Genomic DNA, 21,255 nt, shown 5'->3' on the forward strand with positions numbered 1-21,255 from the left:
CCACTGCCCATAGTGATATACCCCGGAAGATTTCCGGGCTATGTATCACTATGGGAGCTGCAGAGCACAATGCCACAAGCTGTGACATTGTGCTCTGCCTGCACAGACCCACAGAGAACAAAGCAAGGGCTTTGAAAAACCAGCAGAAGATATTGCCGACATGTCGGCAATGTCCTGCTTTGTTTACAGGTTGCCATAGAGACCATCGGCTTGTCAGAAGCAAGCCGATGGTCTCTGTGGCAGGGAGAGCTGGTTGTTAGCTGTCAGAGGACAGCTAGGTACTAGCTCTTACAGCAGAGATCAGAGAAAACCTCCGATCTCTGCTGTGTTAACCCTTTACATGCTGCAGTCTATGTGACTGCAGCATGTAAAGGGCTGTCACTGCAGCATGTAAAGGGCTGTCATCATCGGACCCCCGGAATGTGATCAGGGGTCCTGATGGGTCCCTGTGGAAGTCCCCTAAAGGGACAAAAAAAAATAAAAAATTTTTAAAAAATTAAAAAAAAAAAAAAAGTAAAAAAATTATTTAAAAAAAAACAAAAAAACACTTGTCTCCCTTTACTTTGTAAAAAATCAAAAATACAATCACACATGTGGTATTCATGCGTCGTAATAACCCAGAGAAGGAAGTTAATACATTATTTAACGACATGGCCCCTTTTTTCTTTTTTCCCCATTTCTTTTTTTCCTCCCCCTGTTTAAAAAATCACAACTTGTCCCGCAAAAAACAAGCCCTCATATGGCCATGTCAATGGAAAAATGAAAAAGTTATGGCTCTTGAGACGCAACTGCAAAACTAGTTGAAATTCAATGATTAGACCATTTTAAAAAACCTGCCCTGGTGGGCACGACAGGGTGGTAGGAAACCTGCCACTCAAGGGGTTAAACTAGCTGGGTTAGCCCACAAATGTGACGTCACAGAGGAGACCTGAAGTAGTAGCGTGGGACACAGCGGGAGCGTGAAGAGGTGAGTATATACGGATTTGTTATGTTAGCGCCTGGGGAATGGGGTTTACAGAAATATTACTTCTGTAATGCTTTATGTTATAAAGAAAAAGTTTGGTAACATGATAGCCAATAGAACAAAATGTTATTGCTCTCAATAAGGGCAGGCTCACACAAGCGTAATTTAATTGCGTACTACACGCGCATAATGTGTGGTGAATGGAGTCAATGAAAGTACATTGATTTTAATTGATCCATTCATACTTCCATATATACTTTGTGTATAATATGCACATAGAAAAGAATGCCGCATATAACACGCCATAGAGTCCTATTGTTCTCTACGGACCTGTAATAAACGCTGTACATACGCAATGACATCCTTCAAGGTCCAGTTTATTACATTATTAATCCCACATGGTTAACTCTGTCAGAAAAAAAACTACAATGATAAAATTGGGTTATTTTTAGTCACTACATTTCCAATAATAATTAAATAAAAAGGTATCTAAAAGTTGTATGTTCCCAAAAATGCTACTATAGAAACTTCTGGTCGTCCCACTAAACCAGAGCCCTCTTGCAGCAACTGTCATATGGGCTGGGCCACCCAAAACATCACACCAGCAGTGGGGCAGTGCGCCACTCCACAGCAAAAGCCAGGATTGAGGAGCTCAACCCTAGTGTCCAGACATGAACACTGTTGTCATCAGTGCCAAAACTAAATCTGGATTCATTGCTAAAGACAACCTGGATCCACTCCGTAGCAGGCCAGTTTCATTGTTCATGACACCAATGCAAACGCAGGAAACAGTGCTGGTCAAAGGCAGCGAATAAAATGGGCACCATGACATCAAATGTCCTTCAGCCAAGTGCTTGGAAATAGTTTCGACAGACACAGGGGTCTGTCTCCGGATGGTGGACCACGAAACAGTTGGAGCTGCTCATGCTTGTCAAACGAACCTCTTTTCTCATAGACTGTTGAGGGTGTCCTGAATCGGTCACCTCTGTGATTGCTCTCATGCACTGGTCCCAACACCTCCTAACAGTCTGATCAGAACGGCTGAGGTGGTGAGCAATTGATCGATACGATCACCCAGCTTCTTGCATTCCAATAATGCGCCCCCTCACTAACTCTGGTAACTGGGCGAAATCTCTTCTCTGCGTCGTAGAGGCGTCTAGTGGTCAACAAGCTCTACACAAGCAGAAAAAGAGGTCACTTCACACAAGGAGCCTCTAAGAGTCTTTTTATAAGCCAAGAGTGGAACCAATTTAAGGGCCTCAGGTGGCAAAACTATTCATCTAGTCACCCACAACTCTCATCATTTGCATATCTGCCTGAGATGTAACTGCATGCCGAGTTTTGCAGCAAACTATTGATCTAAAAAAAACAAAAACCTTGTGATGTAGTAATAAGACAGTACAGAACTACAGCAAGAATGCTCTGACCTTCTGGATGACAGAGCTACAGGATGCATTTGTTGTCACCTGTAAGACTTATTGTCATGTTTCTAGGTCAACAATAGGTTTCCCGGCATGGAGATCTATAATTCAGTTTTGTTACTGTGATTACAGCTGATCCTTTAGCCCCTTTAGTGGCACGCCCGGAAAATCTCCTAAAAATCTGTGTTGAAATGTACTGAAGACTACCTAAACCTGCCACTGAAGGGGGTTAAGATAAATTACATGGTTTACACGCATTACAGTAATATATAGCTACTGGAAGAAGTATGTGAACCCTTTAGAATTTCCTGGATTTCTACATATATTGTTATCCAAGTCACAATCAGACGCACAATAAGATCACATTTTATTAATCCAAAGCACAGTTTAGTTCATGTCTTTCATTGAGCTCACTGAGTAAACATCCACAGTGCATGAAGAGAAACTGAATCCTTGAATTTAATAATGTGTAGATCCCTTTTAACAGCAATCATCTACACCAAATGTTTCCTGTAGCTGCAAATAAGATTTGCACGAGACAGAGGAGGAATTTTGCATCACTCCTCCCTGCAAATGTGTTTCACGTCATCACTATTTCTGGGATGCTTTCTGTGCACAGTGCTCTAGAGGCCACTCCGTGTCACTTCAGCTTGAGGTCATGCACTGCTGCCTTTACATTCTTCTGTAAAATGTTCTGATAAACCTTAGAATTCATTGTTCTCTATATGATTGTAAAGTGTCTGGGGCCCTGAGGAAGCAAAGCAACCAAACCATGATGTTCCTTCCACCATTCTTCACAGTTAGACCTCATTCAGACAAGCGTGGTTTACACTCTGATAAGAAACGTGTAAACCACGCTCCTGACATGCAGGAAAAGATCACATGAACGGGCTTCCCCTAGCGCCGTGGAGCAGCTCGTTCACACGTCCGTGGTGTGGGCAGCCTGTTTCCAGGGCACCCATAGGAGCCTATGGTAAGCACACTGCCCAGTGCACACCACGGAGCTGACAGGCGAGTTGGCACTTGCTGTACGTTCTTTTTTGAAGCGCAGATTTTGCGCTTCTAAAAAGGGTCCGTGTGAGCGCTTCCATAGCAACCTATTGGTTGCTATAAAAGCATGGTTTTACACGCTGCTACAATGACCAAACGACCTTTGACTGAAAGACCTTAGGACTCTTTCAGACAAGCATGTTGTCAATTCTGACAGTGGCATTTAAATCCCCCTAACGATGTTTAGGAGCCCCGTACGGCCCCCCCACAATGAAATCGCAGGGAGCTTTTTTAGCTGCCATGACAACCACACGGCTCCCTGTGATCTCATCACGGGGAAGCCGTACGGGACCCCTAAACATCATTCAGGGGATTTAAATGCCGCTGTGAGAATTGACATCATACCCCGACCCGCAGGACGTAAATGTACGTCATATAGTGGGAAGGGGTTAAAGGATCTGGGAATGTTTTGTTTGCAAAAAAGAACGCTGAGAGGAGACTTAATAGCTGTCTACAAATATCTGAAGGGCTGTCACAGTGCAGAGGGATCAGCCCTATTCTCATCTGTACAAGGAAAGACTAGAAGCAATGGGATGAAACTGAAATGTAGGAGACAAATTAGATATTAGAAAAAACTTTCTGACAGTGAGGGTGATCAATGAGTGGAACAGGTTACCACGGGAGGTGGTGAGTTCTCTTTCAATGGAAGTCTTCAAACAAAGGCTGGACAAATATCAGTCTGGGATGATTTAGTGAATCCTGCACTGAGCAGGGGGTTGGACCAGATGACCCTGGAGATCCCTTCCAACTCTTCTATTTTATGATTCCATGATCTACTCAGGACCTGTTTAAGATCTACCAGTAGATCCCAATCTACTGTTTGCCTACCACGGTTCACAATGGCTCGTCTAATGACAAAAATCTAATTGAGAAAGAATATACTTTCTATTTCAATCACTCAGGAATTTTCAGCCTAAAAGCGAAAAGCCTATTGAGGTAGTCTGAAGATCAGAATCAAGGAGAGCGCCAAGCACCTTTTAATCGGTGGTTGATGTGATAAAATGTAATCACTCACCTGGTGCCAGACATGTCACCCTAAGGTGATCATGTCAGCACCTGATGTCCAGATAGGCTTATCGCAGTTACTTTATCCAACAATCAGCAAATAGTTAAATCATTAGAACGACTTAATCCAGGGTTCTGGAGAGCTGCAGGTCGCAATAATACTGCGCTCCTCATAAGAGGTCGGATAATACAAAAGTGCAGTAAAAACTAGAAAAAAACTGTAGACCTGCGCTGCTTAGCTTATCAGAGACCGTTTTAGATCTTCAGAAAAAAAGCTTGAGAAAGGCGTATAATATGCCGAAACGCGTCGCAAGGATTTATCAGGTGTTGTTTTCATTTTTATGAGGCTCTGACCTCTTATTGTATGTATAAATAAATTCTTTTGTCTCTAATTTGAGACTGATTATATTTTTTTCTGAAGATCTAAAACGGTCTCTGATAAGCTAAGCAGCGCAGGTCTACAGTTTTTTCTAGTTTTTACTGCACTATTGAGGTAGTCTGGAGATATAGGAACAGTACATCTATCCCAGCATATGTAAGCAAAGGGCTTGAGCTTCTAGAAAGGGGTGCATTTGGATAAGGAACTTAAGAGGACAAATGCATCTGGGGCATTTATGAAAGTATTTGCGGGTGAAGCACTTGGGAAAAGAAGGGTATAGGAGTTGCAAGACATTTGCACAAAGTTTGCTTCTGTCATCCAGGGAAGAGGGAAGAGCATGAGAGGGTCGTGAACCAATTTGCTGGTTTCCAGTATAAGGAGGGTATAAAAATGGTGAAATACAAATTGCCATGTACTTATAGCTAATGTGAATTACTCTTTTTTTGTTTCGTGTGTTTTTAAAATCAAGTCTTATAAACTTCTTAACAAATGTTAGGTATGGCTCATGCTTCATAGTTGGATTGCAGTGATTAAGTCACTAAGTAAATAATGCAAACAAACACTATAACTATGCTCAAGATGTTTTATCTCTGTAGGATGAAGTTCACTTGAAAAAATAGTCAAATATGAATTGTAAAATGGTACATGGCTGTCAAGGATACTTTCCTGTACTGTACAGGGTTCTGTAGGAGTGCAGTCTGAGTGTAGGTGGAATCATGTTTGTAGCAAAAACCAGATAGGAAATATCCGACTACTACTTGGATTACTACATTGGAGTGCATGTACTTTAACCCTTACAGCTTGGGATATCTACATCGAGAATAGAATACTGTATTGTCCAACCTCATGATACTGAAGAAGTTAAATACAGGTTTTTCTACCTAATCCATCCTCATCAAGTTAGTATTCATATGCAAATTATATTCTACATGAAACGTTTCAACAAATCAATTTTCTCTAAAGTCACTCAATTTCAGAATAATCTCTGACAGACTATCGGGGCGGCCATACTACAACATCGCAGCAGGGGTTACAAACTCTGTATTAGTAATGTCGATCAATATGGGATTGAGGACAATGCCCACATCAAACACTGAGCCGTTTACTGCAATTCCCAAAGACCTTCCTACCCAACCGATCTGTGAGGAGATAGACCTTGGGCCGTATTGGTGGGATCTGCCAATACATGGCTCAATTATAGGAGCAGCAGGAATTGGTCATCGCAGTAATCTATCTTCTTTATCCATTTAGTCGGGGTTGACTCTCGAACATTTTATGAACCAGCCCCCTCTCTCCACACAGTTCTGTTCTGTACTGCCTCTTTCATTTTGATCATTTGCATGTTGGTGTTGAGTTTGATAGTATGAAACCAGTGCTTTCTTTGGCTAACCACTCCAAGCATTATTGATGTTTCTAATGAATTAGCTTGTGTTATGTGTCCGAAGTAAGAGTGCCTGGGTCGTAATTTTGCCCTCCAATGAAAGCTTGGTTTGATGCGGTTCATGATCATGGTGGTCCAAGGAATTTGTAGGAGTTACCTCCAGCATTTAACTGTATGTGTTGCCCCAGATGTCCCGGGACTCACATTTGCCTTAGGCATGACCACGGCTTGTCATGTTCAATGCATTCAAAGGCTTTGCTGTAATCGATAAAGCATATCTGAATCTTCTTCTGGTATTCCCGGGCCTTTTCCATGATCTATCCGAGATTTGAAATTTGGTCTCTTGTGCTTCTTTCTTTGTGAAAACCAACTTGTGCATCAGGGAGTTCCCGTTCCACTATCGCCGTCATGTATCTTTATATAATGTTCAGTAGGATTAGTGGCCATAGTGGCCCCAGTAGTAATAGTAATAGTGACCCCCATAGTGGCTCCAGTAGTAAAAGTGACCCCCTTTTTGGCTCTGGTAGTAAAAATCCCCCCCCCCCCTTAGTGAACCCAGTAGTAACAGTGACCCACGTAGTGGCTCCAGTAGTAATAGAGACTACCATAGTGGCCCCAGTAGTAATAACTGACCCCCATAGTAGTAACAGTGACCCCCATAGTGGCACCAGTAGTAATAGTGACTCCCCTAGTGGCTCCAGTAGTAGCAGTGTCCCCTATATTGGCCCCAGTTGTAATAACTGACCCTCATAGTACTCCCAGTAGTAATACTGACCCATCTATTGGCCTCTGGCTGGGCAGTATCTCTACAAGCATTCCACTCACCCAGACTGCCGCTACGGTCCGGTGCTCGCAGTGCAGAGTCTGTGACCACATAAAATGAGGTGGCCTGCTTATAAAGCTGCAGTTCCAGAGCTCAGTTGGCATTCCCAGTGAAGCGGGCTATCTTTCACACACTCCCTTCAATAAGCGCTCTAGTTTGATTCTCCACCACTGACCTTATCGCTCTTGGATATGACTTTTATGATGAAATATATATGAGAAATCCGTTACGGTATAATATTGATTAGAAGACTGGGCTCAAATGTTGTGGCCTCAATGTGGCCAAAACTAGTCCATCATAGAAATCATCAGTTTTCAAAAGGATTGCCGTTAATTGCGTGACCATTAACAAACTGCTTTTAGCTGCAACCAATCTGAAAATTGCGTTAATCTGCATGCTGGCATGGTTTCAGCCGTGTGGCAGTCGCAACGTAAGAACCCAACTGAATACTGATCTAACTGATCCCATCTGGCTCTGCGGTGCTCAGGAGTATGTAAGGAAGCGGCGGGTGAGGAATACATGACTGCAGAACCAGACTACCCACTACCTGTAGTCCGGAAAGTAATGGTATATGTAATAAAAGCTATTCTGTCACATTGCATGCAAAGATGCATTGAATTCAGGGCAAATTATTTCGGCAGGGATGAAAGAAACTTTCTAGGGACAAGTAAGGCATAAGGAACATAATGCTTCCTGTATCAGCATTGTCACAAGCTTCCAGTTAACTGGCAGAATGGCTACTATTACAGCCATCAAACAGCTGCCTTACTGCTGTGACTAATGAGAATATTTGGGCTTTTACTGTATATGAGCAAACAAATGACAATTTAACCAATATGATATTCCCATAATATTTTCTATAGCCGTTACGTGAGGAGCCGATATGTTTTCATTCCCTCTCATCTACAACAAGCACCCTCATTTCCAGAAAATCAATTTATATAAAAAAAAAGGGAGATAAAATGCCATTCTATTTTCAATTAATTTGTGTAAAATATATTTTCCTGCAGTTGCTTTGATATTCCACAATTGCTGCTGAATTGCCTTTGTATCATCAAGAGTTTGAGAAACATCTGAAGTTAATTAGAAGCGGTTTAAATTGCCGCACACTCAGAAACCATGACAGCTCCGAGATTCATAGCGGAATATGTTTAAGATTCAGCTCTAGGTGACTAAATTAACCTTGAGAAAAGTCTAGGAAAGAGAACATCAGATGTGTGCCCACATTTACTTAAAATGCACATTTATTTCACTGCATTTTTAGTACATTTGAAATGCATCCAAGATGCTCTATGGATTACCATAAATAATATTCTCAGGCCTGCATTACGTATATTGCAATCCCAGCAGCGTAACCTGTGGCCACCTCTCCAATCTGTGTCCGCCTGGATGTGGGGATGGGTCAGGAGACCACCGTTTGTGCCGTAGGTGGGACCAACATCTACTAGACACTTACAGCATATCCTGGTATATGGATGGCATATGTGGATAATGGGAATACCCAGAGAGGATGCAAATACAACTTTTTTATTTGTAGAAAAAGCAGATCTGCATGATAAATACCGCTGTAAGCTGGCAATAAGGAGTTATGAAACTTTTATTGTGGCATTTTTTTTCCTGCTTGTCTCGTATTTTTTGGGTCCATGACTATTTTCAAAAGGCAGTAAGCTCTAAGGCCTCAGGTCCACGGGGACAGATCCGCAGCGTTTTACCAGCCTGCGTGATTTGCGTCCCATTGGGATGCATTGGACACCCGCAGGTAATTAAATACCTGCTGATGTCATTTTCCCTTGAGGCACAGATTGCGTGTGCGGGAAAACACCTGCAGCATGCCCCATTTTAGTGCGGGTCTCCCACGGGGACGGCTCCCGCAGGCTTCTATTGAAGCCTATAGAAGCCGTCCAGATCTGCGGCACACGCAACTGAATTCCTGTTCTCCAAGGTGGGAGAGCAGGAGTTTAAAAAAAAAAAAAAAAAAAAAAAAAAAGAGTGCATGCGCGCGGCACGCTGCCGGGGTGCCGAGCACATCCGCTGGGCCGAAGAAAGAAGATCCGGCCGCGACGGAGGGCAGATTCGCAGCGTCTGGACAGGTAAGTAATGCTTATTTTTAGGCCTCATATCCGCGGGAAAGGAGGGACCCGCTGCGGGATTCTGCATGAAGAATCCGCGGCGGGCCTGATTTACCCCCGTGGACATAAGACCTAAGCATGGCGTTTTTCCACAGTGTTTACCCAACTGACTTCTCTACAGGAAAAAAAAACTCCTGGAAAGAAAAGAAAAACTGCAACAGTGTATAAAAAAATGCCACAAAAAAAAGCTTGTGAAAAAGAAAAATTTACATCTGTTCACACTTCTGCCAAGCTTTCAGTTTTCTCGTTCCATCACTTGAGCAGGAAAACTGAAGGCCAGATTCATCATATGACGGACCCCATTGATTATAATGGGGTCCAACTGGTCCCCGTCATACCCTCTGGCATGATCTTGGATACAATAGTGCAGCATACTGCAGTATTTTGTTTAGTACTTTGCATGATCTGCATGGGAGGTTCCAAATGGAGCCTCCGACACCGATGTGAGCAGACATGAATGACCCCATCACAATGAATGTGAACGGAGCTTTACATGTCAGTGAGTGCCTGTTCAGCAGTATCTTGTACCTGTTCACCAATCTGCCTGTCTGCTGGGAAGTGCTGTTTGGACCTGCCCTTGTGTATATTTGTATCAGTATATCCTAAGTATGTAGGCTGGTAATTATTCTATTAGTTGAACAGGCTGAACTGAATGGACATTGTCTTGTTTTCAGCTTAGCATACTATGTTACTATATACCTCTGTAGGGTAAAACTAATAAGACAAAAAAAAGAATTGTGACGTATTAACCCCAGGATTCGCTATCTTGTCAGACAAGTTGGATATGAGGGTTATCTGCAGTCCACATGAATTTTTAGGAGTTGAACGAGTTGGGCTTTAATCAGAGTCAGTATTTTAAGTCACGGGTCAAAACTTTCTAGCATAAGTAATCTGAAGTGTAGACTTCTGTAACATCTTGTTTCTTATAAGACATCAATAACATTTCAGTAATGGTCCCTTAAATTTAATCACAGGAGGAAAAAAAAATAAAACTTTGTACAGCAAAGAACAGTTCCCCAGTTCAGATACATTTAGAAATGAAAGAACCTGTAAGACAACAGACGAATCAAAGTGCGTTTCATGTGGGGATCTCAGAGCATTAGGACTAAACAAGGTGAACATGGTATTGATCTAGCGTTATCTGTAGAGGTCACATAACTGCCGCTCATTGGGACCTTTCATTTTTCTTTTTACAATGTGTAAATTACAATGTAATCTCTTTGAGATGACAGACCCAATTTCCATGTTCCTGGGGGGGGGGGGGGGGGGTGGTTGGCCTTCTCAAAGAGATTGGTAATATGCATAATTTACAGTAGGGCGGAACTGAAAATCTGTTACATGAAATCTGGTCTCATATGTGGGTGGTCTTCTTAAAGAAGTATTACTACCGTGTTTCCCCGAAAATAAGACAGTGTCTTATATTAATTTTTGTTCAAAAAAGTTTAAATTTTTTACATGTATAGCTGCCTGGACACTAATTAAATTGATTTTTTTAATTAACTGTTAGCAGTGCTTAATTTTGGAGTAGGGCTTATATATTTAAGCATCCTCAAAAAGCCTGAAAAATCATTTTGCATTCTCAAAAATTCTAGAAAATCATGCTATGTCTTATTTTCAGGGTATGTCTTATTTTCAGGGAAACAGGGTATATTCTAAGCTTTTAAGGATAGGCAAGAGTGATGCAAGTCCGTGAAAGTCTGACCTACATCGCAATTGATTTTCTATCATTACAGTACGTTTTGGCCTTAAAAATGCATTGCAGCGCTGAACATGTGTTTTTCACATGCACGAAAAAAGTTTGCATGTGCTTCCACTAGTTAGGGTACATGCACATGTGTGTGTTAAAAGTTGTTCCCCAGTTTCTCAGGGACAACTCACATCGGACAGCACTCGAAGATCCAGTCTGTGAGTAAGCTGATGTGCTGAAAACCGCACATTGACATGTACTATTCTCATCCGAAAATCGGACAAGAATAGGACATGCTGCGTTTTTGTTTACGTCCAAGTACACCCGTGTGTATACACCCCTTCAAATGAAGAAGTGCCATTTCTATAAATCGGACAGAAATATCGTCCGTGTGCATGTGCTCTTAATAAAAAACGCATCGCACTCGCATGCAATGAGATGCAGGGTTTTTTCGAACTTCCATCCATAGGAAATAATGGGAGATTCCTGAACAAGTAATACCCCAAAATAGGACATGCTGCAATTTTTGCAATCTTTTACTCTCAGTCCGATAGAAAATCGCTCATGTGACTGATTTAATTCAATGGGTTCTTTTCACATGAAAGTTCTGCCCTTCTCACCATCGGACAGAACTTGTGCGTGAACATCACCTGTGTGAATACACCCCAAGAGAGCACGAAAATCCTGAATAATTAGATGCGGAGATTACAGAAGCAAACCTCACATGGTTGTTTTTATCATTCCAGTACTGTTTTCCTATGTAACAATATTTAACAAGAAGCAGCATGATTTCAGCAGCAGCGTGAAGGGTATATACAACTATATTTGGCCGAACTCCTTGTGAAGCACATTAATCTGCAGGGAGCAGCCTGCGGGCGTTCTACCAGTAATTGATGCAGAACAGTTTCACTGATTTGTGTGCCCGAGTATAGCTGTACACACTGGGCCATTTAAAAGATGTTAAATTAAACTTGAATCAGCCAAAGTCGACGTAATCTTTTATATTCTTCTTCTTGCTACTTCATGGGAAGTGTCGTTCAGCTGTCCCTTGTTGCCTGTGTGACAATACGGATGGCTAAAACTACTTGCGTGGGATTTCTCAGTGCTCTCGTACATTAGTAACGTGTCCGTGCTTAGGCTGTCTGCACATCACAGTTAGTTCTGCAGCTCAGATATACATTTATGTTCCTGGTTTCAAATACAGAAAGGAAAAAAAAATAAAAAAATTTGCACTAGGGAATGGAATTCAATAGTGGCCTTTAAACGTTTCTCCAGTACTATAATACTGATGAGCTATCCTCAGGACAGGTCATCAATACGAGATCAGTTGGGGTCCATCACCCAACAGGGCCACCGGTCAGCTGAGAATAAACGGTAGTGTTGCAGTACCACTGTGAGCCACTACACAGAGCTCCGCCTCTTCTGGAGCATCGGCGACCCTTCACCTCAGCTGATCGGTGGGGTGTCAAGCGCCAAACGCCCACAGATGACCCATTATAAAGATAGGCCATTTGTTCTAATAAAGTAAAACTCTCTTTAACACCCCTTCCCGCCAGATTACCCCGAACTTTGTACGTCCAACAAGAAAAGGATTTCAGTTTTAGATGAACAGAGCTAATTCTACGTGAGACATCTATAACTCTGGTTCAATTTTAGCTTCAAAAAGGAGACCAAAAGCATGTCTGTAAGCGCTACAGAATCAGCGCTAAAGCAGTTTGAGCCAGGGGGCAGCAGTGGGCAAGCCGGCAGCAGACAATGATGTCTATCCCATGGGAGGGGTAACGTGGATTTTTGTACAAGTTATCACCCCCATTGTCAATTAGAGAACATACTTGCTCTGATTATCACACATGGAAGATTTTGTTGGGTTTTTTTAGGAAAAAAAGGAATGAAAAGATGAGCACTGCTCATCCATTAACTCCTCTATGCCATTAACCCTCAAATTTTCCACAATATCGCTGGCTGCGGCATTCAAGTGGTTCTACATAAAAACTTTGCCACTCCTTACACAGTTCTTTAAATATTGAAGGCAAAATAAAAGCTGCTGCATATGCCCTGGATGGTGAAAGTAACAAACAGGGAAGTCCTGAATCGTATAGATCACTGGAGTGGAAGATAGCCAGATTCAGACTCATGTATTTTGGCCATGTAATGCGGGCGGAGTCGCTAGAAAAATCTATAAGGCTTGGACAGATCAGTGGCAAAAGAAGACCTGGCCACCAAAGAACACGATGGCTGATACTGTCAGAGCTGATACTGGCGTGGATATCACACAGCTGAAAAAAGCAGTGCAAAACCGAAAAACATGGAGGGAGCTCACATATAGGGTCGCCGAGGGTCGTTAACGACTAAGCAGCTAACAACAACAGCAACAACATCTGTAACATATAATACAACATCACACTATTTATCTATTCATCTCATTTGCCCAAAACAGGAATAAAAAATAATTAGAGTGTCGTATTTATCTCAAAATGGTACAAATAAAAACAAGACATCCAACAACAAACAAGCCCTCTTACAGCTCTGCTGACGAAAAAATACAAATGCTGTGGTCGTGGTATGTGGCAATACACACTTTTTTTCCCCTTACAATACACCGGTATATTGTGCAAAAGTAGTAAAGGTTAAAGTAAAACCTATATAAATTTGGTGTGGTCATAATAGTAATAACCAGTAGAATAAAGTTAGCATAATATTTATGCTACATTGCGGTAAGAATAAACCCACAATAGAGATGAATAGAGGTAGTCTTCTGAAAAGAGTCAAGCTGTGTGTACTGTTGACTTCAGCGGGAGTTGGGGTGGAAGACAGCGCAGGAACAGGGGACTGTGCAATTATGAAAAGAAGCTCTCCAGATACCCCATCGCCGAAACTATAACGGCCATAACTTAGATTATGGTTCTTACAGTTGATGACAGGTTCCCTTAAATATACTAATAGGCTCCCTCCGGAACAGAAGTGCCCCATCCTCATTCCATCAACAACCCTTCGCAACATTTCTGACAGCAATACACAGTGTAACTGGGTGCCATCAAGGTCTCAAGAAAGCTTTACAGTACTTTATAGCGATCACCAAAAAGTTATAAAAATGTAAAGCTTCAATTTAAGACCCCTAAGGCTCTGCTGAGATTTCCGTTAAGTGGCTCCATCCAAATGTTCTGTCGTAAAAGCTGGAAAAACAGCACAGCATGCTGCGCTATTTATTACTGAAACGAAGAACACAATGGCGGAAACCTGATGGAGCCCATTATATTCAACGGGTTCAGTTGGGCACTGCTGGTGTCCATCATTTGACGGACCCAGAACGCTGCTATTTACGTTACTTTCTGTTCCATAGCCATTAGGAAAATTGAAATTTTCGACGCTAATCTGAACAGTGTGTAAGAAACCTTGCAGGACCCTTCAAGTAAGATGCATGTTGTTACCAGGTCTAGATTTGACCTAATCGAGCGAATTGTTAAGATGAAAAGGAAAAACTACTGAAAAGTTCTCTGTAAAATTTTACATAAAATATATTAAAGATTAATCCTATATGAAGGTTTTGGTTATGATTAAATTCACTCAAGTGTGAGATTGAATTGCATTATACCTGACACTAGAAAATCATTCCATCACGTTGAAGCACCAACGTACTATTAATCATATCACTGTACAGGAGGATCACAGGAGACAATGTCAGATGAGGCCACTGCTTCTACTAAATATGCTTTTCATAAAGCTTTTAGGTTGATTGGTTCAAGCAATCCTCTTGCTAAGGTTGCATTTTCAGATCTCATTTGTGTAAGAGTTGGAAATAGATGACCATTTCAATTTTACAGGGGAAGACTAAGGACTTGGTCTGGTCTTGTGCCAGGTATAGCACCAAGGTAAGGGGAGCTCAGAGTCAAAGAAAAGTCCCTGCAACAAGGTTGTGTCTGACAGGCCCAAGTTTATGGGGAGTTCATATGTCTATGCTCTACATCGCTCTAGCCTTTCTAGCTTGCCCGTAGAGCCATGGCACTTGATGACTTTTCCCAACTAAAAAAGGGGAAGTGTTGGGATAGGAAAAAAATAGGGAGTGTATCAGCCCCTTTCCGAGATAATTTGCTTCTTACCTAGAAAGGCCTTTACATTTCTGACATTGCGGAAAGGTTGCGGGGCGGAGCGGGAAAATCTGTACTGCACATGCCCGCCGGCTGGACCATCCGCAGTACAGAAGGCCGCCTGCACACTACAAGAAATGAGAGGGTCACCGGCCGAGCACGGGGTGGGATTCCAGTGCCAGATTCCGCATCCGGAATTCGACCCGGTTGTGTGCAGCCGGCCTTAGACAGACGATTTCAGAACTCCATGATCAGTTTTTTTTGGAAGGCCTAATTTTCACACCGATTTCTTTGGATTGCAGATGTAAGCTCTTCCATAGACTCTTCACTAACGGATGGTCTTTCTGATCACTGTTTGTCCAGTTGGCTTCCCATATCTTTCAACGGAATACCCCAACAAACAATGCTATTTTCCCGTGGTGGTTGCACAATGAACACACAATGTTGCACACGAATCACCGATTGGTATTTTGCTAGACACTTTCATTTGAACTGTCCTCATCCTGTGTGCTCTCATCATCATGGATATGTACTCCCACCAACCCCAAGATGGAAAACACGTGAGTCTTTTTCTTTATTTGACACCTCATTTATGTGTTTGTCGCGTTTCATTCCAACAACTATCATTTGACACCTCACCATCGCTTTTAGGACTGTTCACTTAAACCTCTGCTTATTCTAAGCTTAGGAGTCCAGTGGGCGGAGTTATCAGTGATTGACTGCCATCTTTGTTAGCACACTTACATAAGGAAGACTGTCAGTCATTGACTAAGACCATCCCAGTGGACTCTAAAAGGGGTATTTTGGTGATTGAGAGTGAAAGCTACATCATGTTTCATAAAGCGATAACATGTAATTTTGCAATATAATGTAATAACTTGTTTTACACAGCTGCAGAGATATTGCTTTACTGGTGGTCTACCCCTACTTAGTTCTCCATTGGTGTCCTGTAGGCATGACATATATGCTCTGCTGTTTTACTGGTCAGGCATGCTCAGTGCCTTCGAATTCTGCACCGACGATAGTTTGTACAGTTGTGAATGTACACTGGTCAATAACAAGCAGTGGGGCATTGTGGGAGATGTCGTTTTTGCACCTCCTGGTGGCCATTTTGAATAACAATATGGAAATCTGAAATTGGCTGGAAATTAGTGGAGACCCAGGTTGGCAAAATAGGTACTAGGAGTTCTGTTTGATGATTTAGATGGACGTTTAAAATAACAAGTGGAAGCATTAGGGAAATGTTGAAAATTTTACCCAGTATACAGAATAACCCTTTAGGTACGTGTCACATGGGCATAAGTGTATTTACACATGTACTTGTGCAATTCAGGTTGCATATGTAAGCATACATGTGTGGGTTTTACTATACTTTTGCATAAGCAAAAAAAAAAACATGCAACCATGCTCCCATTCATTGAAATAGGTAATTAGCATAATTAATAGAGATGAGCGAGCACCCAAATGCTCGGATCCGCGTTATTCGAGTCGATCTCTCGCTCTTATCAGAGAGGGGAATTAAAAAAAAAAAAATCACCTTGCGCATGTCCGTGACATGTGATTCGCGGGCATAAACAGTGCCATACTCAGTCCATACGTGGTCTCTGCCAGCAGAGTGTATGGGCTGTAATGTGTAAGACGCTGCGGGAGACCCACAGCATTTTACGCATACGGCAGTGGGCATGAGCCCGAATGTCGAGTTGCATGCGACTCGGGGCAAAACAGAATCTCATGCAAGATTTTTATACTTTTCTATGAGAATAAACTCTTAAAAACAAAATTCCAAAGCGTATCGTCATCGAGACCAACCCATGCAGAGAAGTATGACGGCGCGTTCTGTCCTACGGCTTTCTCTGTGATATCACAGTATTACTATCTGTGCAGCCACAGCTCACAATTATGGTACGACAGACTCGGAGCTCAGCTTTGTAGTGTGCCATTTTCTAATTACTTCAGTAATCTTTCCTGCAATCTGCTGCTTTACAAAGCCTTTCCGTTGGAGTGGGCAATGCTCACCCCCCAGGTCTATTTTGCTATGAACGGAAGCCACAATGCAGATGTGAACAGAGCATAGTCTTGCAAGAAAAAGTAAGTGAACCTTTGAATTTAAAGGGACTAAAATACTGCTGATCTATCGTATTATCAGAATAGGTCATCAATATCTGACTAAAGGGGGTCAACCACTTGGGACCCCCAAGACCAACTGTTTGAAGATGCTGTGATGCTCAGGTGAGTGCCACAACCTCTTGTCAGGCCACTGATGTCATGGCCATTCGTGACGTGGCCTTTCAGCAGCTCTGTCCCAAATAAGTGAATGGAACTGAGGCATTGCTGCAAAATGTACAGCACTGTGCTTCTTGTATACAGCACAGAGGCAGAGGATTAGTAGAGGTCCTGAACCGCAGAGCTCCACCAATCAGATAGTGATGACCCGTCCTGAGTACTCGTCATCAATCGTCCAACTCGTCCAACGTCTGCAGTAAGCCCCTTTAATAAACTGTAGATCCCCATTTAGCAGCAATTGCCTCCAAAGATGATTTCATGTAGCTGAGAAATGTGTTCAAATGTGGTCAGAATGCTAACTTGGCTCTTCTAAAACACAGAAAATCAACTAAAATAGTTGAAAACAATTATTTGTGTGACCTCATTGTCATGTTGTATCACTTGGTGTCTCTTCAGCAGTGTGCATCTCTCAGTAAGGCCCAATGTCCACGGGCAGATCTGATTTGAGAGAGATCCGCAAATCAAGCCACCCATAGGGATACATGGGTGTCCGCAAGTAAAATTAAGCATGTGGATTAGATTTGCGAACCTTTTGGTCCAGATTTTTAAAAAAATTGCGTTATGCTCCATTTCAGTGCGGATCCTGCACGGACGGCTTCTATTGTGAAAGTCGATGGAAGCCGTCTGATCCGCGGCCCATCCTCAATTAAATTGCGGATGGGCCGTGAATTCCGCAGGAAAGCAGGAGATTTTCTGCAGTACAGAAAACCCGGAAGTACAGAGGTTCGTGCGGACAATGCCGCCTGCCCACACAGGTAAGCAGTGTCCTTGGCCGCAGGCAGGGTTGGATTCTGCTTAGGCCCCCGCACACGGAATCCGAACCGCCCGTGGACATGTACTAATTCGGAAAACCAGCTACCGTGTCTCAAATAACACAGGGGGAGATATACATGGTTTGGTGACAATTTTGGCACAAACCTTTTTTGCACAAAAATGTGTGAGTTTAGATTATACACTGTTCTCTCATCCTTAAAGGGGTTGTCTCGCGCCGAAACAGTTTTTTTTTTTTTTTTTTTGCATAGGCCCCCCGTTCGGCGCAGGACAAACCCAAGGGATGTGTTAAAATAAAATAAAAAATATTACTTACCCGAATCCCCGCTCTGCGACTTCTTCCTTCTTCTTCCTTCTCTAAGATGGCCGCTGGGATCTTCACCCACGATGCACCACGGGTCTTCTCCCATGGTGCACCGTGGGCTTTGTGCGGTCCATTGCCGATTCCAGCCTCCTGATTGGCTGGAATCGGCACACGTGACGGGGCGGAGCTACGTGATGACGCGTAGAAGGGGGCGGAGCCAGAACGCCGCTCGTGCCCGGACCGACCAGAAGGAGAAGACCCTTCTGCGCAAGCGCGTCTAAAAAAGCAAGAAGACCCCGAAATTAGACAGAGCCATGGAGACGGGGACGCCAGCAACGGAGCAGGTAAGTGAATAACTTCTGTATGGCTCATATTTAATGCACGATGTACATTACAAAGTGCATTAATATGGCCATACAGAAGTGTATACCCCACTTGCTTTCGCGGGACAACCCCTTTAAATAAAAGTGAGCAGGACTTGGAGAAAGGAATGGAATTTACTATAATTCATGCAAGAAATTAGCATAAAATTATAGTATATATATATATATATATATATATATATATATATATTATAACTATATATTTCATTTTCACGGCACATGGACACACAAAGATCTGCCGAATGTGTAGCCACTTAATACATTTCACGCATTTTACCCCAGCGCCCTTCAGATTGGTAAACCTGCCCCACTGTCTTATTATTTAGATGAGGCTGCTCGGCACGGACAGTATGACCCCGGGACAGATATGTTTTATTCTGATATGGTGCCACGATTTAAACTACAAACATATTAAGGGCTCGTTCACACAAGGGTATTTGCGCTTTTTACGTTCACCATACGCAGCGTTTATTTGCATGAATGAATATTTGATCCAATCTTTATTCGCGTATTTCATGTCATTGGCACGAGGCATTGCTGCAGGAACGCTAAGGAAAAACTAAAAGCTGAAGCCATGGCAAGCAACGATCGCTGTAAAATGTTTGGAATGTCAAGTAATGCTTCATTAGGGCCAGCTGCGTTCTTTTCCCAGCGTTGTACGCCAGGTAACTCCCTCCCCCTCCCTTTTTTCCAGTTTCCATAGAAGTCTGTGGGAGTTTCCTGCGTATTTCGGCAAAAGATAAGGCAATCTTATCTTTTGCCTATCTTTTCATGCAGCATATAAAATATTTTTTCAGTCGCTTTTGTTTTACAGGGCCAAAAATCGTTCATCTGAATGAACCCATTGGAATCCAATGCTTTGTATGGTCGCAGGTTTTTTTTTTTACGTGCGTAAATATGGTTGTGTGAATAAGCTGCACGGGGCTCTTCGCCTTTTCGCCTCTTTGACTTGAGACTTCAGCTCCAAGTCAAAACTTCTAAGTATGTTTTTTCTGAAATGCTGCAGCGTATCAAAACAAAACCCTATGCATCGCACACGCGGGAAGAAATCGAAGCATGCTCCATTCTTCTGCGGATCCTGCAGGGAAGCTTCCATTAAAGCCAATGGAAGCCGTCATATCCGCGGCACAGCCACAGCTGTCTTTGCAGCTGTGCCGCAGATCCGCGGGAGAGAGCAGGAGATTCACATCCGTGTGTGCATCCGCTGGGCAGAAGAAGATCTGGCCACGACGGAGGAGAGTCCTGCAGCGTAGAGACAGGTGAGTAAATGCAATTTTTGGCCTCATGACTGCGGGTACAGGTGGAAACCACTGCAGGATTCCACACTTGGAAACTGTGCGTGTCCGTGGACATGGGGTCTAAGTTGAAACACACAATGCGATATATATGCACTACTTCAGGATATTTTGACTATACCAGAAATGCAAACATAATTTTGCTACATTTTCACTTAGACACCTAGTTAATTATAATCATTTCAGACATACTTCATTTCCAGTTTCCAGCCTGATGGAATACATTTACATTGGTCCTGAACAACTGGTCACCTGGGGCACAGGGGGATTGCCTCCATCTATGGTCAGCTTTAGGACTTGAACAAGATATTATATTCTGCACCACAAGCCATGCTGTGCCATATCCAAATCCTTACCTCAAAAAGAGGAGGGAGGGGGTCTGGGTAAACAGGAACAAAAAGTTGAATGGGATTTATGTATCTCAGTTGGATTCTTGCTCTCTTGTTCCCACGGTATAACCAGAGCGCAGGGAAGTTATTTCTTTCTTTATGAACATATTATAATTAGAGATGAGCAAGCACCCAAATGCTCGGGTCCGCGTTATTCGAAAAATTTGAGAGCTCTACTCCAATAACGAACCCCATTGACTACAATGGGAGACTCGAGCATTTTTGCATGTGGGACCCCGGGTCCCAAGTCTCAGTCTCTCAGTCTCTTTCTCTCAACCCCCCCCCCCCCCCCCCCACACACACACACACGCCTGCCAGCCAAAAAATTTGCCATTGACACACACGCGCTGCGTTGCGGCAAGAAGGAGCCAAAACAGGCACGTCACAGCGGGGAGGAGCCAAAAACTGGGACGGGGTCGAACATGGCGTGATGCTCGTTCGAGTAATGAGCACCATCGAGTACGCTAATACTCGAACAAGCATCAAGCTCGGCAGAGTACATTCGCTCAACTAGTTATAATGAATCTGGTGGTTTCACATCTGCACTGGGGATTCCACTTTTCTTCAGTGAGCAAGAAAAAGGAATCCCTCTGGCCAAACGGTTCCATCTCAGGACGGAATCAAACAGCAGCGGATGGACCCCATTGACTATAACGGGGTCTGTTTGGTTTCTGCTCAGCTGTTTGTTTTTTGGATGGGGATATTTCGAGCCGGAAGGTCTGAGCCGAGGTTCCAACGCAGATGTGAAAACAACCTTAGTTATAGTGTGGGTTTGTATATCTACTAGATTAGTTGCCTCCTCCTATTCCTGTAACCATCTCCATTATTATGTAAATATTGCATAAAATATGCGCCGTTTACACATTCCTGATTTGTGAATTGCACAATAATCCCTCCAATTTGGAT

At 42.9% G+C, this 21,255-nt stretch overlaps 1 protein-coding gene across 14 annotated transcripts in view; it reads right to left on the reverse strand.

Annotated features, from left to right (window-relative positions):
• Positions 1–21,255, reverse strand: part of TNIK (TRAF2 and NCK interacting kinase) — a 254,044-nt gene that overhangs the window by 148,592 nt on the left and 84,197 nt on the right. The gene's annotated exons all lie outside the window — the stretch shown is intronic.

Source organism: Eleutherodactylus coqui, chromosome 1 (genome assembly GCF_035609145.1).
Source record: "Eleutherodactylus coqui strain aEleCoq1 chromosome 1, aEleCoq1.hap1, whole genome shotgun sequence".
NCBI classification, from domain to species: domain Eukaryota; kingdom Metazoa; phylum Chordata; class Amphibia; order Anura; family Eleutherodactylidae; genus Eleutherodactylus; species Eleutherodactylus coqui.